This window comes from Molossus molossus, unplaced genomic scaffold (genome assembly GCF_014108415.1).
Source record: "Molossus molossus isolate mMolMol1 unplaced genomic scaffold, mMolMol1.p scaffold_m16_p_14, whole genome shotgun sequence".
NCBI lineage: Eukaryota > Metazoa > Chordata > Mammalia > Chiroptera > Molossidae > Molossus > Molossus molossus.
Genome location: NW_023425349.1, coordinates 34,702,105 through 34,728,311, shown reverse-complemented (window position 1 = coordinate 34,728,311; position 26,207 = coordinate 34,702,105). Strand labels below are relative to the sequence as shown.

Here is a 26,207-nt window from a genome sequence, read left to right as displayed (position 1 = left end):
TGAACAATTATATGGTAACAAATTCAACAATCTAGTAAAATGGACAAATTTCAGAAACACGTAGTCTCCCAAAACTGTACCAGGGAGAGAGAGAAAACTTGAACAGACCAATAACAACTAAGGAAATTGAAGAGGTAATCAAGACTCTCCCAGCAAACAAAAGCCCAGGCCTGGATGGCTTCATGGGGGAGTTTTACTGAACATTCAAAAAAGAACTAAAAGCCCAGCTGGTGTGGCTCAGTGGTTGAGCGTTTTCCCATGCACCAAGAGGTCGTGTGTTTGTTTCCCAGTCAGGGCACATGCCCAGGCTGTGGGCCAAATCCCCAGTGGGGAGCATGCAGGAGGCAGCCAATCAGTGTTCTCTCTCATCGATACCTCTCTCTCTCCAAAATAAATAAAGAAAAATTAAAAAAAAAAAAAAAAGAACTAACACCCATTCTCCTCAAACTATTTCAAAAAATTCAAGAAGAAGGAAGACTTCCAAACTCGTTTTATAAGGCCAGCATAATTCTAATTCCAAAACCAGAAAAAGACACTATAAAGAAAGCAAACTACAGGCCAATATCCCTGATGAATGTAGACGTCAAAATCCTGAACAAAATACTAGCAAATCGGATCCAGCAATACATCAAAAAAATTATTCACCATGGCCAAGTGGGATTCATACCAGGGATGAAAGGCTGGTATAATATTTGCAAATCAATAAATGTGACACACCACATAAATAAAATGAAGAATAAAAACCACATGATCATATCGATAGATGCTGAAAAGGCATTTGACAAAATCCAGCATCCATTTCTGATAAAAACACTCAGCAATGTGGGAATAGAGGGATCATATCTCGACATAATAAAGGCCATATATGAAAGACCTACAGCCAACATCATACTCAATGGGCAGAAACTAAAAGCATTTCTCTTAAGAACAGCAACAAGACAGGGATGCCCACTTTCGCCTCTTTTTTTTTTTTTTTACTTTTTTTCTGTATTGATTTTTTTTTTTTTTAGAGGGAGAGAGAGATAGAAACATCAATGAGAGAGAACATCGACTGGCCGCCTCCTGCATGCCCCCCACTGGGGATCGTGCCCACAACCTGGGTATGCGCCTGACGGGGAATCAAACCTGGACCTCTAGGTGCAGGGTCCACGCTCAATCCGAGCCTCACAGCTGGGCTCCTGCATGTGTTCATTTTCAACCGCCCAGGGAGCAAACGAGGGTGGTGATGGAGGATCTTCCTACCCAGCAGCTGGGCGGATTCTGCTGGAACCCAGGGATGGCGAAAACGGCAGGAAATCATGAGGGGCATGGATGTGAGGGGCCGGGAACTTGATTCTACTCCAGTCAGAGCCCTCTCCACCCGGCGGCGTGTAGGGCCAGTCCTGAAAGCAAAGCCCTAATTCCTGACTTGAGCCATTTTTTACGAGTTTCAGCAGAGTAAATGTTCTGGGCCGGGGGTGGGGAGGTCCGGGTTATGGTTTCATTTCCTTTTGTTTTGTGTATTTGTAATTAAAACTCCAGAGTTAGCAAACGGCAAAGGAAAGAAACCGAATCCAGCCCCAGCTTGACAGGACGCGGAGGACGTGCGCTTTGTCTCCTGTGATATAACAAGTTTGAGATTTCTGCCTTCAGGCAGGAGCTCCGGTACCTTGGTGCCTGGAAGATAAGGTGGTGTCCAGTGCCGGACGCGTGTCCAAGGGGGCCTTGTGTTCCTGGGCCCTCATTTTCCTTCTGTTGTCTGACATCCATCTACTGAGCGTCTGACACTGACACAGGTCAGATGGACTGTGCATGGATATCGATTCTGTCGTTCTGGGATTTATCTGGGGAGAAGGAAGAAAGGAAGAAAGGAGGGGAGGAGGGGAGGAGGGGAGGAGGGGAGGAAGGAAGGTTGCCACTCTTATTTAACATAGTACTTGAAGTCTTAGCCACAGCAATCAGACAGGAAGAAAAAATAAAAGGGATCCAAATTGGAAAGGAGGAAGTGAAACTGTCATTATTTGCAGATGACATGATACTATACATAGAAAACCCCAAAGACTCCATCAAAAATTTACTAGACTTAATAAATGAATTTGGCAAAGTAGCAGGATACAAAATTAACGTCAAGAAATCGAGGGCATTCTTTTTTTTTTTTTTTTGGTACACGCCCTTAGCAGGAACGGAACCCGGGACTCTGTGGTCCGCAGGCCGATGCTCCAACTGCTAAGCCAAACCGGCCAGGGCTGATGGCATTCTTATACATCAATGAACTCACAGAAAGAGAAACTGAAAAAACAATCCCATTTACCATCACGGCAAAATAATTAAGATACCTAGGAATACACTTAACCAAAGAAGTAAAGGACCTATTTCCAGAAAACTGAAGGACATTGAAAAAAAAAATAGAGGAAGATATAAAAAAAGTGGAAGCACATACCTTGTTCATGGATTGTAAGAATTAACATCATTAAAATGTCCATACTACCCAAAGCAATCTACAGATTCAATGCAATCCCCATCAAAATACCAAGGACATATTTTACAGAACTAGAACAAAATACTTCAAAAGTTCATATGGAACCAAAAAAGACCTCGAATAGCCACAGCAATCTTGAAAAAGGACAAAGTAGGTAGGATCACAATACCAGATATCAGGTTATACTACAAAGCTACTGTAATCAAAACAGCCTGGTACTGGCACAAGAACAGGCAGATAGACCAGTGGAACAGAACAGAGAACCCAGAAGTGAACCCAAGACATTATGTTCAATTAATATTTAACAAAGGAGGCAAGAGCCTACAATGGAGTAAAGACAGTCTCTTTAATAAATAGTGTTGGGAAAATTGGACAGCTACATGCAAAAAAAAAAAAAAAGTGAAACCAGACCATCAACTTACACCATACACAAAAATAAACTCAAAATGGATAAAAGACTGAAATGTGACCCTTGAATCCATAAAAATCCAAGAAAATGTAGGCAACAAAATTTCAGACATCATACGCAGCAGAATTTTCACTGATACATCACCTAAGGAAACAGAAACAAAGGAAAAAATGAACACATGGAACTACATCAAACTCAAAAGCTTCTGCACAGCAAAAGAAACAACCATCAAAATGGAAAGGCAACCCACTGTATGGGAGAGCATCATTGCCAATGATACATCAGATAAGGGGTTAATTTCCAAAATATAGAGAGTGCTCACACAACTCAACAAAAGGAAGACAAAGAACCCAATTTAAAAATGGGCAGAGGAGCTGAATAGACACCTCTCCAAACAGGACATACAAATGGCCAAGAGACATATGAAGAAATGCTCAACATCACTAATCATCAGAGAGATGCAAATTAAAACAACAATGAGGTATCACCTCACACCTGTCAGAATGGCCACCGTCAACAAATCACCAAACAAGTATTGGCAAGGGTGTGGAGAAAAGGGGACTCTAGTACACTGCTGGTGGGAATGCAGATTGGTGCAGCCACTATGAAAAACACTATGGTGTTACCTCAAAATATTAAAAATTGAATTGCCATTTGACCCAGTGATCCCACTTCTAGGAATATACCCTAAGGAGCCTGAAACACCAATCAGAAAGGATATATGTACCCCCATGTTCATAGCAGCACTATTTACAATAGCTAAGATCTGGAAACAGCCCAAGTGTCCATCAGTAGACGAATGGCTAAAAAAGCAGTGGTACATATACACAACGGAGTACTATGCAGCTGTAAGAAAGAAAGATCTCTTATCCTTTGAGACAATATGGAGGGTCTTGGAAAGTATTATACTAAGCGAAACAAGCCAAGCAGAAAAAGACAAATACCACATGATCACTTATTTGTGGAATGTAATGAAAACAACAGTCTGAGGAATAGGGTAGACCCAGAGGTGGAAGTAGGGTACAGACTGACAACCCTCAGAAGAGGGGGTGGTGGGGGGAGGGAAGAGATGAGCCACAGAAGTTATATGCATGTACCCATAACCAATGGACACCGACAACAAAGCCGGGGACGGGGTGGGGGTGGGGGATAGGGAGGAAGGTGTCAATGGGGTAAAAAAGGAGAAACATCTGTAACAAAAATTAAATAAAATTAAAAAATAAATAAAATCTAAAAAACGAAAGAAACTAAGTGCACAAGAAAATTAAAGTGTGTTAAAATGTAAATGCAATTAACTTAAATAAAGCGTTCTTGGCATATCATTTACGTATGTTCAGTTATTTCTTTATTAGTTGCTAGAGCAAGTTGTATGCATTACAAAACTGCTGGCCTCCTGACAAGCTGGCTGTTCAGACAGTCTGAGGGAAGAGGTTGCTGCAGCAAAAAGTGGGTTACATTACATACAGCAATGCTTCGCTGTTGGAAACGAAAGGCTAATAATTTAAGAAACTACCTCAGGAAGAGTCGGGCCAGGCAAGCATTTTGTGCCAGCTCATTTGGACACTCCGTAGTGGAGTACTGCGAAGATGAGTGCCCCAAGGCCAGGGTCGTGGGCCGGCTGCATGCCTGAGTGATCAGCTAGGCTTGGAAGGGGAGGTAGCGCCCAGCCGAGGCCGCGGATGAGTCATTCTCACTTCCCGAGCCAGGTGCGGACGGCACGACGCTTCGCCGCGGCGCAGGCGGGAGCTGTGAGCTGCCTCAGCCCCCGGCTGTGACCCCGTCCCGGGACACCTCCTCCCAGAGTACACTGACCTTGCCGCGGGCAGCCGGGCAGGCGCAGTCTCCGCGCCGCAGAGCCAGGCTCTGGTGGGGGTCGCCCACTGGCATCCGCACCGACAGCTACTCAGGGCCCGCCGCCGCCCTCCCATGGGCCCTCGGGGCCTCAGTCCGGTGCGAGGTCGCCAGCTGAGCCGCGAGGGCCGCGCCTCAAGGCGCAGGGGGCGGGGCGGGGCGCACCCACCGGCCCCTGGGGTGGTCTCGCGCGGGCGCACGCGCCGCAGTCGCGTGGAGCGTGGGGCGTGGGGCGTGGGGCGTGGGGCGGAGGGCGGGGAGGGTGGGTGTGCTCCTAGCCCGCGCGCCGCTGCCGCCTCAGCCTGCTGCTCCGCCCGCGCCGCCTGCTCCCGGCTCCCGGCCCCGCACGCCGACTTCCAAGAGGCCATGAGTGGCGCGGGACCAGCGGTGTAGTCCTGCAGCCCCGGACCCGCACTCTGACAGTCCCGGTAAGCGGGGTCGGGGGCGGCGCGACCAGGCTGGCACCCTGCGGGGCGGGTCTTCGGGCCGCAGACAACCTCCGGGGACTCTAAGGTGTTGTGTGGAAGCCGCTCCCAAAGGGTCCCTGTGTCAATGCGTAAATCCCGAGTCTGCTGCCTCTGCCCTCTGGGAGAGTCCCGGAGGCGCTGTGTGCGAGCCGTCCCCGCAGAAATCCCCGAGTGAATGGAGACTCCCAGGGCTGGCTCTGCGCTCGCCTCCATGAGGAGGGAAGCCCAGTGTGGAAAGCACCATTCCCAGCGTGACGTCTGTGTAACTATGGGAGGGCAAGGGTAGTCTCTGGAGTTGCCTCAGTGGAAAACCATTTGGGAACATGAGGGACCATAGGGGAGCACCAGGAGCCTCGCGGTGGGAATGGACCTTCACAGAGGGCCACTATATAAAGGAGGTCCTTAGACTGTGCCCTAGAACTGTCTGGAAGGAACCTCTGCTTTGGGGGGCGGGGGGTAGATCCAGCTATGGGATTCAGGCCAGGAGTAACTTTCCATATGCCCAGAGGACTTTGGCCTTGACCTCCCTTTGGATTCAGTGTTCCCAAACTTGTGTCTCTCCAGAGTGGTCCAGAGGTGAGGACCTTGTGGGGCTGTTGCCTTCGTCCATTGCCCTTTATTAGGATTTTTATTATCGGTGGTAGCCCAGTGGCTGCCAGCTGGATTTTAGTGGAGGCAGGAACTTCTATAAGAGCGCAAGGCTCAAGGAAGGGAAGGACCAGTGAGATTTATGAAGCAAAGAAAGGAGATTTGACTCCCTGGCTTTGACCAAGAGGAAGAAAGAAGTAAACTCAGGTGGAACAACTGAATCTGGCAGGTCCTGTAAAAAAAAGTCCTTTGAAGGAGGGAAGAAAGGGTATGTAGGATTCTTGAGCACCAGTGTGCCCATTTCTACACCAGGGATATTTAACATCTTATATAATCTTTAAACAGCCTTGACATTATCTCCTTTTAAACATTACGCACTTTAGACTCAGAGAGCTTTAGCAATTTGCCCAAGGCCACAAGGCTTGGAATGGTGAAATCTGTTTTTGAAGTTTATTTGAGAAAAAGTATCAAGGAGAGGCAGAAGCAACAATGTATGTTTTTAAATGAGTTGCATTAAGGTACCAAGCATAGGGCTTTGCAATAGTATATGCTCAGTAAATGTGATGATTAAGTGGATGAGGAGATTTTCATTGATAATGAGACTGCTACAGAAACTAATTTACACTGAATCTCTGGATTTCAGGGTGTGGCTTCCTTCACTGGCAGCTTCACAGTAAAGATGCCTCTGGGTGGCTCTGAATTTAATTGGGTCTGGAAGAGGCCTTTGGGTGTGGTCTTTGACAGGACTCGCTCCTGGAAAGTAGAGGAACCCTTCAGAGGATGGAGTGCCCTGAGACAACCCTCCCTGCTGCAGAATCCTTCAGGGAGAGGAAGGAGAGACAGGATCACTTTTTTATTTTTTAATCCTTATCCAAGGATATTTTTCTATTTATCTTCAGGTATAGTGGGAGGGAAGGGGAAAGAGCAAGAAACAGCAATGTGAGAGGGATACATTGATTGGTTGCCTCCGACCAGGGACCAACCACCACCAAGGTACGTGCCCTAGACCGGAATCAAACCCGAGACTCACTGTCTGTGGGCCAATGCTCTAACTGCTGAGCCAAACCAGCCAGGGTGAGACAGGATCACTTTTAGGAAGCATGACACACTGCCCTGTGGTCATCTGACTACATGCACAAGCAGGCATTAGTCCACAGATACCACTCAGGACACTTTTGCCCCGTAGTGCCTCAGCATGATAAGGAGGAGAATGGGAAAGATGCAGAAACGAGGAAGGCTGAACGTTGTCTGGGAAGTGAAAAGGTTGTACACCTGACATAGTAATGCACCCTCATCTTGCCCCCTCGGCTGTGGTAGTGCTTTTATTTCACCTGAATCCTAAGAGTGTGAATTTGGGATCAAGGATAGACTCTAATTTCTTATCCAAAAAAATGAACTGGTGGGAAGCTCAGCAATTAAATTCTCCACAGAGCCATTCTGAGAGAGCTTTTCCATTACCCTTCCTCTCTTCTTCCACCCAGCCAAACCTAGTGACATCTTCCTTTAATAGAAGTGGCTTCCTTGGCCTCCTGGGGTTACATAGTGAGAAGAGAGATCAGGCTTGGGAGAAAACAAGACAACCTGGTTTGCCAATTGTTAGCTTTTCTTTTTAACTTGATGGCCACCTGAAGCCTGGGTGTGGCACCTTCTGCACAGCTCAATGGAGTAAACTGACAAAGGTTTATATTAGTTTAGCACCTCCCCATTGCAGAGCTGTTTATAATGCTCTTTCAATTCAAACCCCTCTCATCAGTTTAACACACCGAAATAAACAGGGATATATGTTTGTAAAGAAAATCAGAAGAAGCAAGCCTGCAAATATGATCTTTGCTCCAATTCAGAGATTGTCATTAAGGTTTTATTTCTAAACTTGTCTTTTCATTGAGGGCTCTTGGTATTGCACCCATTCATAACCCTGGAAAAATTTCCTAGATGGCTCCAGATGCTCCCCAAATATTGAACCTTGGATATCACCTCCTAAGAATACTGTCTAACTGTCCCCTAATCACAACAGGAGTTTGCAAATCAGAGTATTCCATAATGGGTATGAAAGATGTAACCAGGTGCCTTAATTTTCTCAAAGCAAAAACAAGCAAACAAAAGCTCTACAAAAGGAAATAGAAGGGGAGAGAATGGCTCGATCAATCTCACTTGAGCGTATACCAGTGTGTCTGGAATTTTAAGCCTTTTTTTTTTTTCTTTATTGATCTTTAGAGAGAGAAGGGAAGGGAGAGCGGGAGAGAGAGAGAAACATTGATGAGAGAGAACATTGGCCACTTCCTGCATGCCCCCCATTGGGGATTTGGCCCACAACCAGGGCATGCACCCTGACCAGGAATCAAACTGGCAACCTCTTGGTGCATGGGTCAACGCTTAACCACTGGGCCACACTGGCTGGGCTGGATTTTTCAGCCTTTAATCTTCCAAATCTTCTCTGACCATATTCTTATGATTTTCTTCCTCCCACATTTGCCATCTTTTTGACAGTGCTTCCTTTTCCTCAAACATGAATAGTAGGACCTTCCCTAGCCCATTTCCCATACTCCCTGTATTTCCCCCTCCCAGTACTCCTGCTCCTAAGTGGATGATATTTATGCAAGTAGTTACCTCTCTTATAGCTACAGAATCTATTATCTTCCAGTCCCACATGTTTTTCTCCGGTAATGCTCTTAGTTTCTGCTACCCTCATATCCCAAATCAATTTCTTCATTTCTGATGGGACATCATTATCTACTCCACCCCTCAGTCTTAATGACCAATTCTGACAGGAATTGTTTACCAGCTTTGGACCAAGAAACCATGACCATCAGTGTCCAGCTGAAGACATGATTATTTTTTCCATTATAATATCTCCCTCCATCCTTCCTCCCCTTCCAGCAAACCCTTCAGAGAACCACATTTATTTACTAAGTGCTACCTACTTGCCAGGCACTAGGCTATAAATATGAGAGTCCCTTGCCCTTGAGGAGTTCTCATAGAATCAGTCTGCATTTCTCTAATTATTTACTATAAAGAGTAAGAAAAGTGAGGGGGGAATTGCAACTTTACAGAGTATTCACAAGAATCAACATGGAGTATGCCTTTTTCCAAGTGTCACTGAAATGCAACTGCTGGCAGCTCTGGCAGCCACATTCTTAGGACACCCCCCCCCCATTGCTCTACCCCCATTACTTACACCCATATGCTTTGAGTAAACTGGCCACACTCTTCACTTGTTATGATAATCATGACAGTACCTTATATTTGAATAACATGTTACAGTTTACAAAGTCCTTTCACATAAATTATTTCTGGTTTCAGAAATGTTTCCTCTTACTGGAGTTTTCTCACTAAAGCAATAGTGTGTAGACTAACTGGCTTGCTTGCTCTTCTTTCCTTCCTTCCTTCCTTCCTTCCTTCCTTCCTTCCTTCCTTCCTTCCTTCCTTCCTTCCTTCCTTCCTTCTTTCTTTCTTTCTTTCTTTCTTTCTTTCTTTCTTTCTTTCTTTCTCTTTTCTGCCTCCTATTCAGGTTAATGGGTCTCCCAGAGGGAAAAGAAAATACCCAGTGATTCACTACAGTCACCTCTTGCCAGCTCTTAGGCTTTGAAAAGGAGTTTCCTGTTGGGTGGTCAGTCCTAGGACTTATCAGGGTTATCCTGCTTCCTGATCTCAGAAAACCCAATTCTCTGGGTTATTTTTCTCCCTGAAAATCCACATTTATATTCCCTTTTAAACAAATATTTAAGCATGCTATCTCAAACCAGTTCTTTGGGCTGATTCTTATGTGACAGCAGGTTTTCTTGCCTGTTTCTATTCAGCACCCAGCTGGCTTCATACCATCCCCCAATGATGGAGTCCCCATATAGCTCCATGCCTTGGCATGTGTTTTTACCTCTTCCTGGAATGCTTTTTCCCCCCCTTATCCACTGGGGTAACTCCCACTCATATTTCAAAATTTAGCTCAAGCAACACCTTTTTTAAAAAAAAAAAAAAAATCCCACACTTATGCCCCCTACACACATATACACTGCATTCTCAAGCTGAGCAAGGTTCCATTTGTCATTCTACCAACAGTTAAGTGCCTGGTTTGTGCCTGACACATAGTAGGCTGCACTCAACATATATTTGTAGAATCAACAAACAAATAAGTCGTGATAATTATGGTGTAATAAATGCATTAAATAGGACTGAATCAGTGCTTCAGGGCCCCAGAGTACAGAACAAGGAGTGCCTCTCCATCTTGCTGAAAAGCTCTGTTTGCTAAGTGCAATCACACCAGCCAATCACTGATAGTGTGCTGTTCCTTAACTGTTGCCCTGCTTCTGTGGGAAGTCAGCACTGGAGCTTTTCTTGAAGACTCATCCCAGGCCCCCAGAGGCTAAAGATCATATCATAATTTTGTCCTCGGGTATATTAGAGCTGTGTGGGCTTTCAGTAAGTATTAAACAACAGGACCTCCCTCACATCTCATTCTCTTGAGCTGAGGACAGGAAGACAGTTTTACTCATTCTTCAGCCCTTCTCCTTGGAAACCTCTAAAGAACCCTGTGCAGCTGGGATGACTATGCCTTCCTGAGCTGACTGAAGCTGGTGCTGCTGTGCTAGATAAACATAGGTGACTGGAGGAGGATAGAGAGGTACCAGGTAGATCCCTTTAGGGTCTGTAGGCATGAAAACTAAAAGACTGTAGGCTACTGTCAAGCAACAGAATGGCTGGCTAGGAGCACACTGCAAGAGCACTGTAGTGAGGCACTGGATTCCTAAAGCAACACCTAGTCACTGGAGAACAGCCAGACTATTTTGGGCTTCAATTTCCTCAAAGACCATCAGAAGGTAAGGGGACTCTTTTTGATGATTTTTGTTTAAAGTCTTGAGAGAGATATTAATGTGCACAGTGAGCTTAAAGCCTGTGCTGTGCATTCTGCATTTTTAGGCTGTGGTTCTGCTTGTATTTCAATATCCCAGTGGATGGTCACCTTCTATGTCAGTTATGTGGCTTTCTCTGAGGCTCTCAGTCCTTCAGGCACATGTTTCCTGGAGCCAATTGTCAAACACCTTGAAATTTTCATTTTATGTGCAGATGCTGTGCTATATGGCTCCAGCCAAAACCCAGCCCAAATCAAGCCCAAGGGCTTCCTACACATGCCCTTAGGGCAACTGCCCTCCTATGGGCCAAGCCACAATGTTCCTGGATGTAGCATAAATGCAGGGAACCATTAAGTTTGGTAATATGAGTCTCTCTTTTCTTATCAGTGTGGTTGTTCCAAAATTCTGTAGCTCTGTCCTATTGTCAAAGAAGTTACCCACAACTACTGTACTTTAACCTGTCCTTATTCCTGATAGCCCTGACTCACCAGTTAGGGTCCCATCTCTGGGGAAGCAGAATAGATCAGATGAGCTGCTAACTGTGCAGTTTCTAGAACTGAGTTTTGAAGATTTGGTCTGATCAGTCTTTCTGGCAAACTTTGAGGAAGAAAAAGGCTACTGACACCATAATCTCAAATAAGCTTATGTTGCCCAGTCATCTCTATAATTCAACAAAGATTTATAGAACACACACTCCATGGAAGGCAGGGGGAACCATCTAGATTTTTCTCCCTCTTGGCCTCGGTGTAAAACTAGGATTCCTTTTTCCACCTGTGCAACCCACTCTGGTTGTTTTCACTGTCCCTCGACTCAGAGGTTTTCTTTGCCTTGATCCTGCCTAGGGAAGCCCTCATAACTTTTAGTTGCTTTTGAGCCTTTTCCAAACAGCTGCCTTCCCATGTCAAGAATCAGCTGAAAGCAAGTAAGTAACATGCCAAATGTGGACACTCTTGCCCGTAAGGAGGGTTGCACCCAGGTTCATCACAACTATGAATCTTTATGGAGAACTTTGGAAGAAAAGTCCCCTAGCTGCCTTCCCCTTCCTTATTTCTAAACTAGTTCTAGGTGTAGAGCAACCTCTCCTCCTCCTACTCTGACTACTTTGCCCTTATAAATAATCCCACTGCCGTTCTAAGCATGGACACTACAGAGAATGGGTGTGTCTCACACACACATTCCAAGCTGCCCACATATGTCTTACGGCCTGATAAATACATCTACACAGACTTCTCTTACCAGAATAAGATTCTGGTTGTCATCTATTTTCATTTCCTCCAGAACATACAGTCAGCCAGCCCTATTCTACCTTCTTGTCACTCTGTCATGCAAACCACCTGCGTCTGCCCCCTGAGGTTTTTTCCATGCCTTTCCTAAATACCACAAATTCTCAGTCATATCATTCTTAAGACAGTGTCTTTATCCCTCTTTCATCCTTGTTAGGGAGGCAGAAAACCCCAATTATACCCACTAACCAAACAAGTAACCATTATTATAATTTATGGGATCTTTGCAATTTGATTTTCTTTTAACTCACTCTTCTTCCTAGGAGTTCTTTCAGCACAGGAGAGGTAAGGGTTTTCTCACCAGGCATTTGTTTTTACCATTGCTAATCACTGCCACTTGTTTTTCTAGAAATTCGACCTGATTTTATTAATTTCTCAAACGACATGGGTATACATCTTGGATATTACAACACATTTTTGCCTTTAATCAAGGTGTCTTTTGTATACAGGTTTGAGCCTCTCCATTAAGCATTAAGGATTTTAGCCTCAGTTTCTAAAAAGTATTTTTTATTGAATTTTTAGAGAGAGAGAAAGGAGAGAGAGATAGACACATTGATGTGAGAGACATCCATGGGCTGCCTCTTGCATGCCCCCTACTGGGGATCGAGCCCTCAACCCCGGCATGTGCCCTGACCAGGAATCAAACCGGGACCTCAGTCCATGGGATGACGCTCAACCTGCTGAGTCATACCAGCTAGGCTAGCCTCAGTTTTGAAAACTAATTTTGTTGTGTCTTCACAGTTTCTATAAAAATTAAAGCCATGTGGATTCAAAATGACTTGGTATCTTGTTTGGATTTTGATGGTTTCTTTTAAATGGTTCTGCTGTATATATTCTGCATTATGGACCTAGAAAATGGAACCATCTTGGGTAAAATGAAGAGCAGTACTCCAAGATCCTGTGGTCAGGACTAGAAAATCTTTTTTCATTTGTTTTTATGTTTGTTTGTTAGTTTTGTTGGTGTGTGTCATCTTCAGTCTTCATTCCTTTAAGAACAAACTCACTGCAATGTCATGATAAACAACTGAATGACTTAATAGTGATTCTTGTTATCCTTACAGAGAATAATGCTTATAGCAGGACTACATTGTTTTGGGAGATATCGATGGTTAGTTTGCTGATACACTATTAATGAGTCAGTTCACTTACAGAGTAACCCTCCTAATTGGCTGGTCTTTGTTCAAAACTCATTATCCAAAAAAACCATAAGAACCAAATGCATACCATTGATTTTTTTCCAATGATGTCAGTCTTGAAAAAGTGAATTTTGTATGGTTATTCCAGGTCCCCAAATAAGTGTTTCTGGACTTTTTATTCCCAATCCATGTCTTCTTGCTGATAAATATAAATGTCATGATTGCTCCATAAACTTCTGATATACCTTCTAGCAGGGACTTCCCCAAACAATTTAGGGAGCTAGTACCTTCTGTATATCACCAAGAACCAAGAAGATACTGTAAACCTCTGCTATGTTACAAAAAGGAGGGGAAGAGGTGTTATGGCTTTTAACATTTGTTTTCTAACCAAATATTATAATTGATGTGCTTTTTCAATCCATTCATTTCTCCCCCTCCTCCGGGAGTTTCATTTCTTTCTTTCTTTTAAATGATTTTTATTGATTTTAGAGAGAGAGGAAGGGAGAAAAGACGTGAGAGAGAAACATCAATTAGTTGCCTCCTGCACACACCCCAACTAGAGACCAAACCTGAAACCTGGGGAAGGTCTACAGTGAAGAATTGTGTGTCAGTTTTGCACTGTCCCTTTTGGTGTGGTGTGCCTATTCCTGTTCCTCTCGCTGCATGCTGGGGACTTGCTTTCCCACCTAACAACAGAGCACAGCTGTGCTTGTGAGGCATGTGGGCAATGTCAGGGGAATATAGGCCCTACCTCTTCAAGAATCCCCTTGGTCCGTAGCCTCATCAAAAGCTCTAACATATACACACCTTCCTCTCCATCCCAGTCCCCAACCCTACCCTGGTTGTATACCATCATTAGGTCACATGGACTTTAAAAGAATATAAAAAGAACATGAGCATTCTTTTCTTTTTTTTTTAATAATTTTTTTCTTTATTGATTTTAGAGAGAGAGGAAGGGAGAGGGAGAGAGATAGAAACATCAGTGAGAGAGAACATCGATTGGCTGCCTCCTTCATACCTCCCACTGGGGATTGGGCCCACAACCTGGGCATGTGTGCCCTGACCAGAAATCGAACCAGTGACCTCTTGGTGCATGGGTCTGAGCCATCAGCCAGGCAAGAACATGAGCATTCTAAATGCTTAAGACAACATACTCCAAACATACTCATTAACCGACAGAAAACTAAAGCTCAAAGCAGTAAAGCGATGTGTCTGGGTCACAGAAAAGCAGATCCAGAACTAACACATATCACCAGGTTGCCAATTCTGGGATTTTTAAAAATTATATAATGAATGTCCAATGTAGGAAAATCAGAAAAACTAGATTAACAAAAAAGTGAAGATATAGATACAGATACATTCTTCTAAAAATTAGATCATAACATGAGCATTTTTGCAACTTGCTTTTTTCATTAATATGTTAATATATATGTGTGTATATATATATATTTTTTTATCCTCACCCGAGGACATTTTTCCATTTTTTGTTCAGATAGAGCGGGAGGAAGAGAGAGAGAGAGAAACATCGATGTGAAGGGACACATCGAGTGGCTGCCACCCTCACAACCAATCAGGGCCGGGAACAAACTGCAACCGAGGTACGTGCCCTTAGCAGGAACCAAACCCAGGTCTCTTTGTACCGCAGGCCGACGCTCCAACCACTGAGCCAAACTGGCCAGAGCTGATAATATTTCACCCTGGCCGGTTTGGCTCAGCGGTTAGAGCATTAGCCTGTGGTCCAGAGAGACCCGGGTTCGGTTCCTGCTAAGGGCACGTACCTCGGTTGCAGTTTGTCCCCGGCCCTGGTTGGGTCGTGTGGGTGGCAACCACTTGATATGTCCCTTTCACATCGATGTCTCTCTCTCTCTCTCCCCCTCCCACTCTATCTGAACAAAATATCAAAAAATGTCCTCAGGTGAGGATTAAATAAATAAATAAACATCTTTCCACATTAATTACTTTACCTCAATATTTTTTATATTGTTCACTTTTTCATTGTACCATAACTTTCCACTGTTGTCCCATATTTGTTTGCAGTTGAGGAAAAGGGATTTTTAAATTATAATTTATTATTAATTGTCCACTGAGGGCATGAACACCTTAAACAATTTCCTGAATTTGATCAATAAATCTTTCCTCAATAAATCTCCTTTGCCACTACCCTGTAAAACACAGTTACTTATTCAAAGTAAATATGTTTTAGTTATATAATTTTTTTTCCTCACCTGAAGATAGGTTTTTCATTGACTTTAGAGAGAAGGGAAGAGAGAGAGAGAGAGAAAGAGACATCTATGTGAGAGAGAAACATTGATCAATCAGCTGCCTTCTATAAGCGCCCAGTCTGGCCCAAACCCACAACCTAGAAACATGCCCTGACTGGGAATCGAACCTGCTACCTTTTGGTGCACAGGACAATGGTCCAATCAACTGAGCTACACTGGCCAGGATCATATACTTTTTAATTTTACAAATGGTGATAAGGAATTTTTTTCTTATCAGTTTTTAAATTAAAAAATATGGATTGGGTGTCTTTGGTAACGATTGTAGGGCAAGCCCTCAGGCAGGGTAGGAAATTGTATCACTGTAGCACATACAGGAGTTATTTCTGGAAGGAAGATATGGCTGTCATCAGATATTATATATATTAAGATTTCATTAAAAAATTAAAGATGCTTCTCCACAATTAAGTACTTGGGAAATGTTTATTAAGTGTCTATTCTCTTCCAGACACATTGCTAGGCAGCAGAGATGGGCACTATGCAGGGTAAAAACAATCTAATAGCGGAAACTGACATTGATCAGATAATCATCCTATTGAATATATAATGGCAAAGATGAGTGCTCTGGAGCTGAAAAGCATGGTGCTGTGAGCACTCCAACCTGGATAGGGGAGTCAGCAGTGACTTCCCCAAGGAAGCAGTATTTGAGCTGAGCTCTGAGAAATGAATAGGCACTGGTCGGAATGTTCAAAGTTCCCCCACAAAAATAGAGGGAGCATGGCAAACAAAGACTGAAAGAATGCCAGTGAGGTTGGAACACTAAGGAAGGGAGGCCAGACTAAGCAGAGCCTTACAGGCTATGATAGAAAGACTGATTTAGAGGACTTTATCCTGAAAGCTATGCCATTGAAAAGTTTTAAACAGGGGCTAGCATAACACCTGAATGTTCCAGAGATATCTTTAATTCAACATGTACAAAATCCAATTTTATTGTCCCTCTTTCTTTTTTTCTAATTGATTTTAGAGAGACAGGGAGGGGGGGAGAGAGAGAGAGAGAAACATAGATGTGAGAAACATTGATCTATTGCCTCCCATACTCACCCTGACCAGGGATCCAACCCGAAACCTAGGTATATACCCTGATCAGGAACTGAACCTGCAGACTTTTCATGTACGGGATGATGTTCCAACAACTGAGCAACCCAACCAGGCTGTCCTGTTACGGAAAAGACTCAGACCGAACACTGGAGAAAGCGAAGAGTTTCCTTTATTCACACATGCGGACCCAGAGGAGGCAGTCTCTAAATTCTGGGCCCCAAGTTATAGGGCGCACCTAGCTTTGTAGCGAGCTAGGCGGACATTCTTCAGATGTGAGAGAGGTAAGCAGCTTACAGAAGCAGGAAGCAAAAAAGTTTGATTATCTCTAGGAAGCAAAAGGGCCTGGTTATCTCCTGGAAAGCAAAAGGGTCTGGTTATCCCCTGGGTGCTTGCTTTTTCTAAAATAGTGACTTACTTCCTCTATCATGTCCCCCCTTTTGATGCTATTCGCTGCTATTGCTGCCAATTGCATCATGATACAGATCTCTATAATCTGGGTCTTCAGACCTTAGTAAGAGTTGATATCTGTACTGATACTGTTGGAGGGCCAATATTTTGGCTGTGGCCCACCTGGTGGACTCTAAAGTTTGGACTATGGTCCGTATTATGCATGGTTCGAGGCTTACTCCTAGGAGAATGATGGCTAACGGTCCAATTAGTGGAAGTAACCATCGGAGCCAGCCCTATGAGTCTATTCCCCAGTTCCAATTTTCTAATTCTTTGGCTCTGCGTTTATGTTTTCTCTGAGTTCTTTGACCTTTTGTGTTACGATTCCAGACTGACTTACAAAGTAGCAGCATTCTTCCCCTAAAAACATGCAAGTTTCTCCTTTTTCTGCTGTTAGCAGGTCTAGAGCCCCGCAGTTCTGTAAGGTTACTTCTGCCAGTGAATTAATCTGTTGTTGGATGGTGGTCAAGGAGTCTGCTACTGTAATCATGTCTGCATTAAGTTGGGCAGACAACCTATAGTAGGAAGAGGCAGAGAACCCTAGGCCCCCTACTCCTGTCCCTATCCCAGCTGCAATGCCAATTCTGGCTGCAACTGCTATGCCTACACCCCTTCTGGTTTGGGTAGGTCCCTTTTGGCTCAGTCAGAGTAGAAGTAGGGTTGATATTTCCTGGGAGGTTCAGCTGCTGAGGCTAAGGGTAAGGAAGACCTCTAGACATCTCCCAGTCCATCCACACAGGAGGAATAATCCTGGCTCAGTACAGAAACTGCTGTTATTGGGGATACTGAGGCTACTGGTACAAAGCTCTGGGTTAAGAGACCCTACTGGGTTTCCTTCTGGGGAGACTTTTTGGGCTCTAGGCAGGTTACATTTGATCCTCTAGTGTCTAGGAATACATTGGTGGTTATGGGCCCCTGGGTTAGGGTCTGATTGGGACCAGGAGGTGTCCCAGTGCGATTCCAGGTACGTCGGATGAGAATTTCAAGGAACCCTTTCTGCTGGAATGGTAGGCAAACCCAACATTCCTGAGTGGAGTTGCTGGTATTCTGGTATGTTGAGTATATGGTCCGTACTAGTTCCTGAACCTGTACTATGGGGCTGATTTTCCGTAGTGCCTCCCAGAAAGTAGTAAGGTTGGCACACTTATATACTATCTTTTCCTCCTATTTCTTTAGCCATCCAGCAATCTCTTTTGCAGCTTCTTTCCTAACTGCTTCAAATTCCTCCTGGTTTAGATTACTCAACTGGCAGCAGGTAATCCAACAAACCTGTTTGCCTGCGGGTCCATAACCATAGCAATTTCAGTATCCAATAGTCCCTGCCATTACCCCTGTCACGTATAATTTGTTGTCCCAGACATTCCGGGGGCATATCAGTGCTATATGTGAAGGGTGATGCAGGGAATTTATAGCTTGCTACTCCTTCTGCAAGTCGTATCCTTTCTGCAGGCATGCTACATTTATATACAGGGGCTTGAATTGGGGCAGGGTCTGCTAAGCAAAGCATACTAAGTAACCAGAAGCACAGACAAGCCCAAGATATGTTCCCTCAAGAGCCAGTTACTCCCAGTTGTTCCATTCTATTGGGGCTACAGTCATCAGTCCAATTCCTAAGATTATAGCAAAACTTCCCACTGCAGTCAAGTACCATCCTGGGCAATTGTCCATTCCTCTGAGCCTCCGTCAATGCCTGGTTTCCTTTTTAGCTTCAGGGTCGGCAACTGTGGCAGCTGGTCCTCTGGGTCCCTGTCCGTCCTCCTAGAATCCGCTGGGTCCATTGCTCTCTTGGCTCAGCTGTGATGGATCCAGGGGGTGATTCCTGCAACCTTAAGTGTGGTAGGGGTTGTTAGTATGACAAGGTGGGGCCCAGTCCATGTGGGTTAAAGGGGTTCCTGTTTTCAGTCTTTAATCCATACATAGTCCCCTGGTTTATGTGAGTGGGCTGGCCCCCCTCATGGTAAGGGTTCTTGGCCTAATCCGGCCTGATGTATCTGGCTGTTTCCTCTAACTTCTGGAGATACTTAGTCTGCCCTGCTTCCCCTATAATCTGAAGCTCTCCTCAAGGTAAGGGTAGTACGGCTGGCGGCCTCCCATAAACTAAATCAAATGGTGTATACCCTGTGGCATTAGGGGCATTTCATACCCTGAATAATGCTAAGGGTAACAGGTCTAGCCAGGGCAGGTTGGTCTCCTGAAGGAACTTTGCAAGGGTTTCTTTTAGAGTCCGGTTCATGCATTCTACCTTTCCTGAGCTCCGAGGGCAATAGGCAGTGTGTAGCTTCCAAGTAATTTTTAATTGTGCTGCTAGTTCCTGGAGCACTTTTGCAATAAACACTGGCCCGTTGTTGCTGCCAGTGGTCATAGGCAACCCAAAGCAGGGGTTAATTTCCCTGAGGAGGGTCTTGACTACCTCTCTGCTTTTTTCTGTCCTGGTGGGTAATGCTTCTACCCATCCAGAGAAAGTACAGACTAATACAAGTAAGTATCTGTATCCTGGCTTGGCCTGAGTAAAATCAATCTGTAGGTCCTCAAAAGGCTTTTGCCCCATGTTGTATTCTGAGAAGCCTTTTCAGGTGACCTGCTGCATTGTTCCTGGCACAGGCCAGGCATTGAGCTGCTGCCGCTGCACATAGTCCAGACATGTTAGGGAAATAGTAATACCTCCCGAGTAAGGCCTCTAGAGATGTTTTCCCTAGGTGTGTGAGGGCATGGCATTGCCTGATGAGATTGCTGGCCTGGCTTTGGGGTATGTAGAGCTGTTCATCTGGTAGTTTCCATATGCCGGTGGGTATTCGGAGGAGTTTTCTTGTATGGCTCATTTCTGTTCCTCCAGAATATAGTCTGGCTGATTGAAGTTCAGTTCTAATAGGGTACTTTCTATGGCTGGGGAATTTGTTGGGGGCCTCCCTTTCTGTGGCTGCTGCCTTTGCTGCCTGATCTGCCGTCTGTTCCCTTGGGCTATTTCTGCCTCTTCCTTCTGGTGGCCCCTGCTGTGCATTACTGCTACTCCCCAAGGGGCCCAGACTGCTTCTAGCAGTCAAAGTATTTCTGCCTTGTTTTTAATTTCTTTCCCCTGGCTGTTAAGAGCCCTCTCTCTTGGTAGATTGCCCCATGGATATGTATGGTGGCAAAGTCATACTGAGAGTCTCTAAATATTGACCCTTTTTCCTTCTGCTATTTCGAGCAACCTAATTAATGCCCAGAGTCCTGCCCTTTGGGTGGCCCAGCTGGCCCAGCAGGGGCTTTGCTTTAATTATTTTCTCATTGTCCACGACAGTGTACCCCACCATTCTTTTTCCCTCAGTCATGTAAGTGCTCCCATCGGTGTAGAGCGTTAAGTCTGGCTTGTCCAGAGGCTGGTCCCGCAGGTCTGTCCAGCTGGCATTCAGTTGTCTCAAGGCAGTCATGGTCTGGTCCTCCCAGCTCAGCAGGGAGGAACATAGCTGGGTTTATTAGCCAGGCAGTGCTGACTTTCACTCGAGGATTCTCATGGAGAAGCCCCTGGTACTGTGTCTGTCTCGGGTTGGAGAGCCATTTGTGTTCCTTTCCAGCCAGAAGGCTAGATACCGCGTGGGGAACAAATATGTTGATCTCTTGCCCAAGTGTTAGTTTGTCTGCCTCCTGTAAGAGAGTGACAGCTGCAGCTATGGCCCTCAGGTAGGGCAGCCAGCCTGCTGCTACATTGTCCAGTTGCTCAGACAGGTATGCAACCGGCCTTTGCCATGGTCCCATTGGTTGCGTAAGGACCCCTAATGCTATTTTCTCCTTTTCATGAGTGTAGAGGTCGAAAGGCCGACTGGGGTCTGCCAGCCCTAGGGCCGGCACACACCCAGGATGATCTTTTATGGCCTGCAAGGCTTTCTCCTGTTCAGCTTCCCATAAGAGGGGTGCTGTGTCTGGGCCTTTTAGCACTTGGTAAAGTGGTTTGGCTAATGCTGGTATCCAGATTCGGCAGAACCCAGCTACCCGCTAGGAACTCTCGAAGTTCCCTCCATGTGGCTGGAGTTGGTAGGGCCATCATGACCTGCTTTCTTTCCTGGCCCAAGACCCGTTTCCCTTGGGAAATGAGGAATCCCAGATGTTTTGCCTGGGTCTGTCATATCTGTGTTTTCTTCCATGAGGCCCGGTACCCTGCCTTTGTTAGCAGTTCAAGGAGCTGGCAGGTGCCCTCCCAGCACCAGTCCAATGTGGGGGCGGCTAGTAGGAGATCATCTACGTATTGTAGCAGCACCAGGTCCGTTTCTGTGTCAGTAAACAGTTTTAAGTCTCTGGCCAGGGCCTCTCCAAAGAGAGTGGACAAATTCTTAAATCCTTGTGGCAATCTGGTCCAGGTCAGTTGGGTCTTTGTCACAGTGTGGGGGTCTTCTCATTCGAAAGAAAAGAGTGGTTGGCTCACCTTCGCAAGTCAGAGGCAGAAAAAGGCATCCTTCAAGTCCAAACAGGTGAACTGGGCCACCTCCGCTGGGAGCTGGCTAAGGAGCATGTATGGGTTCGGTACCATGGGGTGCAGTGCGATTGTTGCCTCATTCACTGCTCACAGGTCCTGTACCGGCCTGTATCCGCTCCCATCTGGCTTCTTCACTGGCAGCAAAGGAATGTTCCAGGGGGACTGGCATGGGACAAGTATACCTTCCCTCAGAGATTCTGGATTACCTCTGTGATGCCTAGCCTGGCTTTCCTGGGGATGGGATACTGGCGGATCTGTTTCGGTCCAGCTCCCGGCTTCAGTTCTATAATTATAGGCGTATGGTTTCCTGCCAATCCTGGTGGGTTGTCTTCTGCTCAGAACTTTGGGTATCTCTTTCGAAGGTCAATCCCCCTTCCCTCTGTGGGCTCCCATTGGCCTTCCTCCGCTTCCTTATATAGTCGATATTCTACTTCCCAGGGAACTAAGACTGCTATGAGGTATGGGATGCCAACTTGTAAGTGAGCCTCTCCTAATGGGTGAAAGGAGATCTGGGCTCCTAGCTTAGAAAGCAGGTCACGTCCCAGGAGTGGGACCACGCACTCTGGCATGCACAGGAATTCATGCTTTACCTGGTGGCCCCTGACAAAACTGTTTGGGCCACTAGGCTGTCCGGTGGCACCAATGATAGAGATCTCGCGCCCTGAGGGAGGTGCAACCATGGTCATTACTACTGAATGTTCTGCTCCAGTATCTACCATAAAAGGGAGGGTTTGGCTCTCTACTGTTATTTGGACCATGGGCCCATGGGGGCCGAGGTATCGTGAGCCCGGTCTCCCCTAGTCCGAACCTAGGCCTGCCAGCCTGAGGATGGTAGGTGCCTGGGTCTCGGGTGCTGATTGCCTATCGGCCTGCCTTTTCTTCTTTCGGTTGGGACATTCCCTTTTCCAGTTCCCCCTTTCTTTGCAGTATGCACACTGGTCTGATTCCACACTCCAATGTGTAGGCTTGTTTTTTCCTTTTGGCCACTGGCCTTTCCTGGGTGGCAGGGGCTTTCCTAGCGTGGATGCTAGGAGGACTGCCTTTTTCTCCATTCTTTTTCGAGCCTCCTGCTCAGCCACCTCCTCTCTAGTTATTGTATACCTTGTTGGCAATCTCTGTTAGTTGGCTTATATTCATTCCAGCAAAGCCCTTGAGTTTCTGATGCTTCTTCCTGATGTCCAAGGCTGATTGGAAGACGAACACAGTGTTGACCATTCTCTGGTTGTTTGACCCTTCAGGATTGAATGGGGTGAATATCTGATAGGCCTCACACAGACGTTTGTAAAAATCCCCAGGGCAGCCCTGGCCAGTTTTGCTCAGTGGTTAGAGCGTCAGCCTGCGGTCCAGAGAAGGGCATCCCTGTATCTCTGAAGCGTGGCCCTTCCTTCTTCTGAGTGGTGGTCCCAGTCAGGTTGGGCCTCAGGTGCTGCTGCTTTTGCCCATTGGACTGGGTCTAAAGTGCCCACGGGTGCTGTGGTCTCTAGATATCGGTGGGCTTCCTGGAGAATGTGCCTTTGCTCCTCGGTGTTGAATAGCGTGAGGAGTAGCTGTTGGCAGTCGTACCAGGTGGGACGATGCGTCGGCACGATGGACTCCGTAAGGTTAATCAGGGCCTGGGGTTTCTCCGAGTAGGACGGAGTATGGTGCTTCCAGTTTAAGAGGTCAGTGGTGGTGAATGGTTGGTAATAAATGATGGTCCATCCTGGCCCAATTTGTGGCAGAGCCTTGGTCTCCCTGAGAGGCATCTGGAATGGCTGCCGTTGCCAGTGCCTTATCAAGATCGGAGAGGCCAGGGGCGCTTCTGGGGCTGGGGCTGGCAAGATAGATGGTGGTGGAGTTTCATTTTCGGGGGCCCGGGGGACTGTCTTGGGCGCATATCAGGGGGTAAGTGGATGGGCAGTTCTTCCTCTGGGTCGCTTTTGAGAATGGGGGGTCGGCGTGCTTCCTTAGATTGAGCCACGAGGACATGGGCAGGGACTGCCTAAGTTTGGCTAGGTGAGGTCTTTCTCTTTGTTCCAGTTACCCCTGCCAACTTTGATTTCTGCCTTGCACAACGTTGGAGCCAACTCGGCATGTCCTGAGCTAGTTCCTGCCATCTATCTATGTAAATATATCTATGTAAATGTCCTGGCCTCCCTGTCACTATCAGGTGTACTGCAGGCATAATTCCTAAATTGAGGGTTCCCTCAGGGGGCCAACCTACTCCAAAAGTAGGCCATTTGGCTGAACAGAAGCTTTCCAGTTGGCTCAGGGTCATGCTTGAATACTGGCCCTAGAACTGGTCAAAGTTCTGCAACATGCAGTCAAGTACTGTTGATGGGCCTCTTCCCATGGTTTGTCCTCTCGTAACAGTGCAGACAGACAAAGGGTAGGGATTTTTGGTTCACCCACCTGGCCACTCCACTCATGGGGATTTAGGTGCCTCTTAGCTTTGGCAGATCAGTATAAGCCCCTGTCTCAGATCAGGTTCGCAGGGAGGGACTATGTCCCCAGAATCTGATACTGCCCTGAGCCGTATGAGGTCACCACAGATCTGCAGGTTGGGGCCCACTCAGACTCCATAGATTTGCACCAGGGGAGTCACACAGACATGCACACTCACTCTCGCATCAACAATCAAATGAGTTTAAACATTCCCTCCTGTTATGGCTTGCCCTACCTGGCAGCCGAAGGGCCTGAGAGGTGATCAGTCTCTCCTTCCACCTCAAGGATGGGCCTGTGCTCAGGCTTCTGATCCCCGGGGCACTCACCAGTCCTGAAGCTGTGCAGTTCCCAAAACTGGACCTGTTCGTTTCCCCTGGCAGCCTGGGTGGGGCGAGAACCTCGCCAGCAGCTGGCTGTGGAGCCCAGAACGGGGACCCGAAATAACCGAGGCGCCCACTTCCCTCCATCATAGGTTTCCACGGAGCGCCCACAGGGCCACCTCACTGGTAGCAATCGCCTGCTGTGTGAGTCGATTCCCGGTCAGGGGACCAAAATGTTACGGAAAAGACTCAGACCAAACACAGGAGGAAGCGAAGAGGTTCCTTTATTCATGCATGTGGACCCAGAGGAGGCAGTCTCCAAATTCTGGACCCCGAGTTGTAGGGCGCACCTACCTTTGTAGCAGGCTGGGCGGACATTCTTTAGATGCGAGAGCGGTAAGCAGCTTACAGAAGCAGGAAGCGAAAAGGTCTGGTTATCTTCCGAAAGCAAAAGGGTCTGGTTATCTCCTGGGTGCTTGGTTTTTCTAAAATAATGACTTCCTCTATCAATCCCTCTTTCTTATTTTCCAGTTTCTGTAGATGGCACTACCATTCTTTTAGTTAGATGATTTAAAACTGCCCTCTCAGTAAGTCAGAAGGGGTTGGGGGGGGGCAGTTGAAGAGGGTAAAGTGGAGATAAATGTTGATGGAAGGAGACCTGACTTTGGGTGATGAACACACAATACAATATACAGATGATGTATTATAGAATTGTACACTTCAAACCTATATAATTTTATTAACCAGTGTCACCCCAATAAAGTCAATAAAAGTTATTTTAAGAAATAAGTCAAGAGAAAGACTGAATGAAATACTCTATAATCTCACTTATATGTGGAATCTAAAGATATTGAACTCATAGAAACTGATGGTTGCCAGGGACTGAGGGGTAGGGGAAATGGAGAGGTGTTGGTCAAAGGAGAAACACGTTCAGTTATAAGATGAATAGTTCCAGGATTTAAGGTACAGCATGGTGACTTTAGTTAACAAGATTGTATTGTATACTTGAAAGTTGCAATAAGAGTAGAGCTTTAATGTTCTACACCATAACAACAATATAATAATTATGTGAGGTAAAGGATATGCTAAGTAATCTTATTGTGGTAAAATTTTATATATATAATATATATGTGTGTGTATCAAATCATCACATTGAATACCTTAAACATACAATGTAATATGTCACTTACATCTCAGTAAAGCTAGGAAATAAATATAAAACTGCCCTCTCTCCCTTTACCCTTGACCAATCAGTTTTTTAATTCCTAAATTTCTCTAATTCTATTTCCATGGTATCAAATACACGTAGTCATCATCATTCTTGCTGCCATCATTTCAATTTAAACCCTCTTGCCTGGACTATTATAGAGCTTCTAATTGACCCTAACCTTTCCTCCTACCCTCTGTCACCTTTCCCCCAAAACAAATAGAAAGTAACTTCCTACCCATCCTTCAGGGTCCACTTCGACTCCCAGTAGTGTGGTCTCACCTTCCTTTAAGCACTGTAGCGCTTTGTCTTACTCTTCTTTGAGTTCTAATATTAAGTAGCTTGAGTGGTAAGACTCTGTTCTCCTGTCTTCTATTTCCTGTGAGGAGTGATTAGTGCTTTGCACATAGTACTGTTTTCAATAAGCCTTGATTACAATGGACTGAGAGCAAGGCTAAAATGGACACTCTGCTCCACTTTACATAGACCAAGCATTCCCCAGCTGAATTCCATTAAGGCCCCTCAGGCTAGGAAATAGCAAACAGCTTTGCAATACGCCCTCACTTTCCGATGCTATGCCCTGCAGAGGAAGAGCAGGGATGATGTTACTTTTTAACCTATAAAGGATATGGATCTTTCTTGAACAGTTCCGAAAATCAAAACAGAAAAATGTGGGAGTGACAATAAAGCCTTAGAAATGTGAGAAGCACCTTAGAGCTTGTAATGGACCAGTTGTCTGTTGTTGGGTCTGTTGATAGGTACACAGACCCATAAAGAGGCATAGCTACTGATTAGAGGGGCAAAGAAGTGTTTGTGACCTTCACCACAGAATAGGGTGGTAGAGTTCCCTGACTGCCTATTTAAGAGTCCTCTAGAAATAGTTCAATCACTCTGACTCAAAAAGTAGGCATTTGATGTGGATTATCCCTGGACAGATTGTGCACAACACTTATTGGAGGACCTTCCCTTAAATCAGAAGTCTGAAATATGTTGCTGTAGTCTTGCTTTA

General features: G+C 45.6%; 1 protein-coding gene across 2 annotated transcripts in view; it reads left to right on the top strand.

The window, feature by feature from the left end:
- The first annotated feature begins 5,073 nt into the window (after positions 1–5,073).
- The window catches only part of PHF24 (PHD finger protein 24), a 28,611-nt gene continuing 7,477 nt past the window's right edge, over positions 5,074–26,207 (top strand). For both annotated transcript variants that reach the window (XM_036261151.1, XM_036261150.1), the window contains exon 1: positions 5,074–5,146. The gene's annotated coding sequence lies outside the window, so the exon portion shown is untranslated. The remainder of the gene's footprint in view (positions 5,147–26,207) is intronic.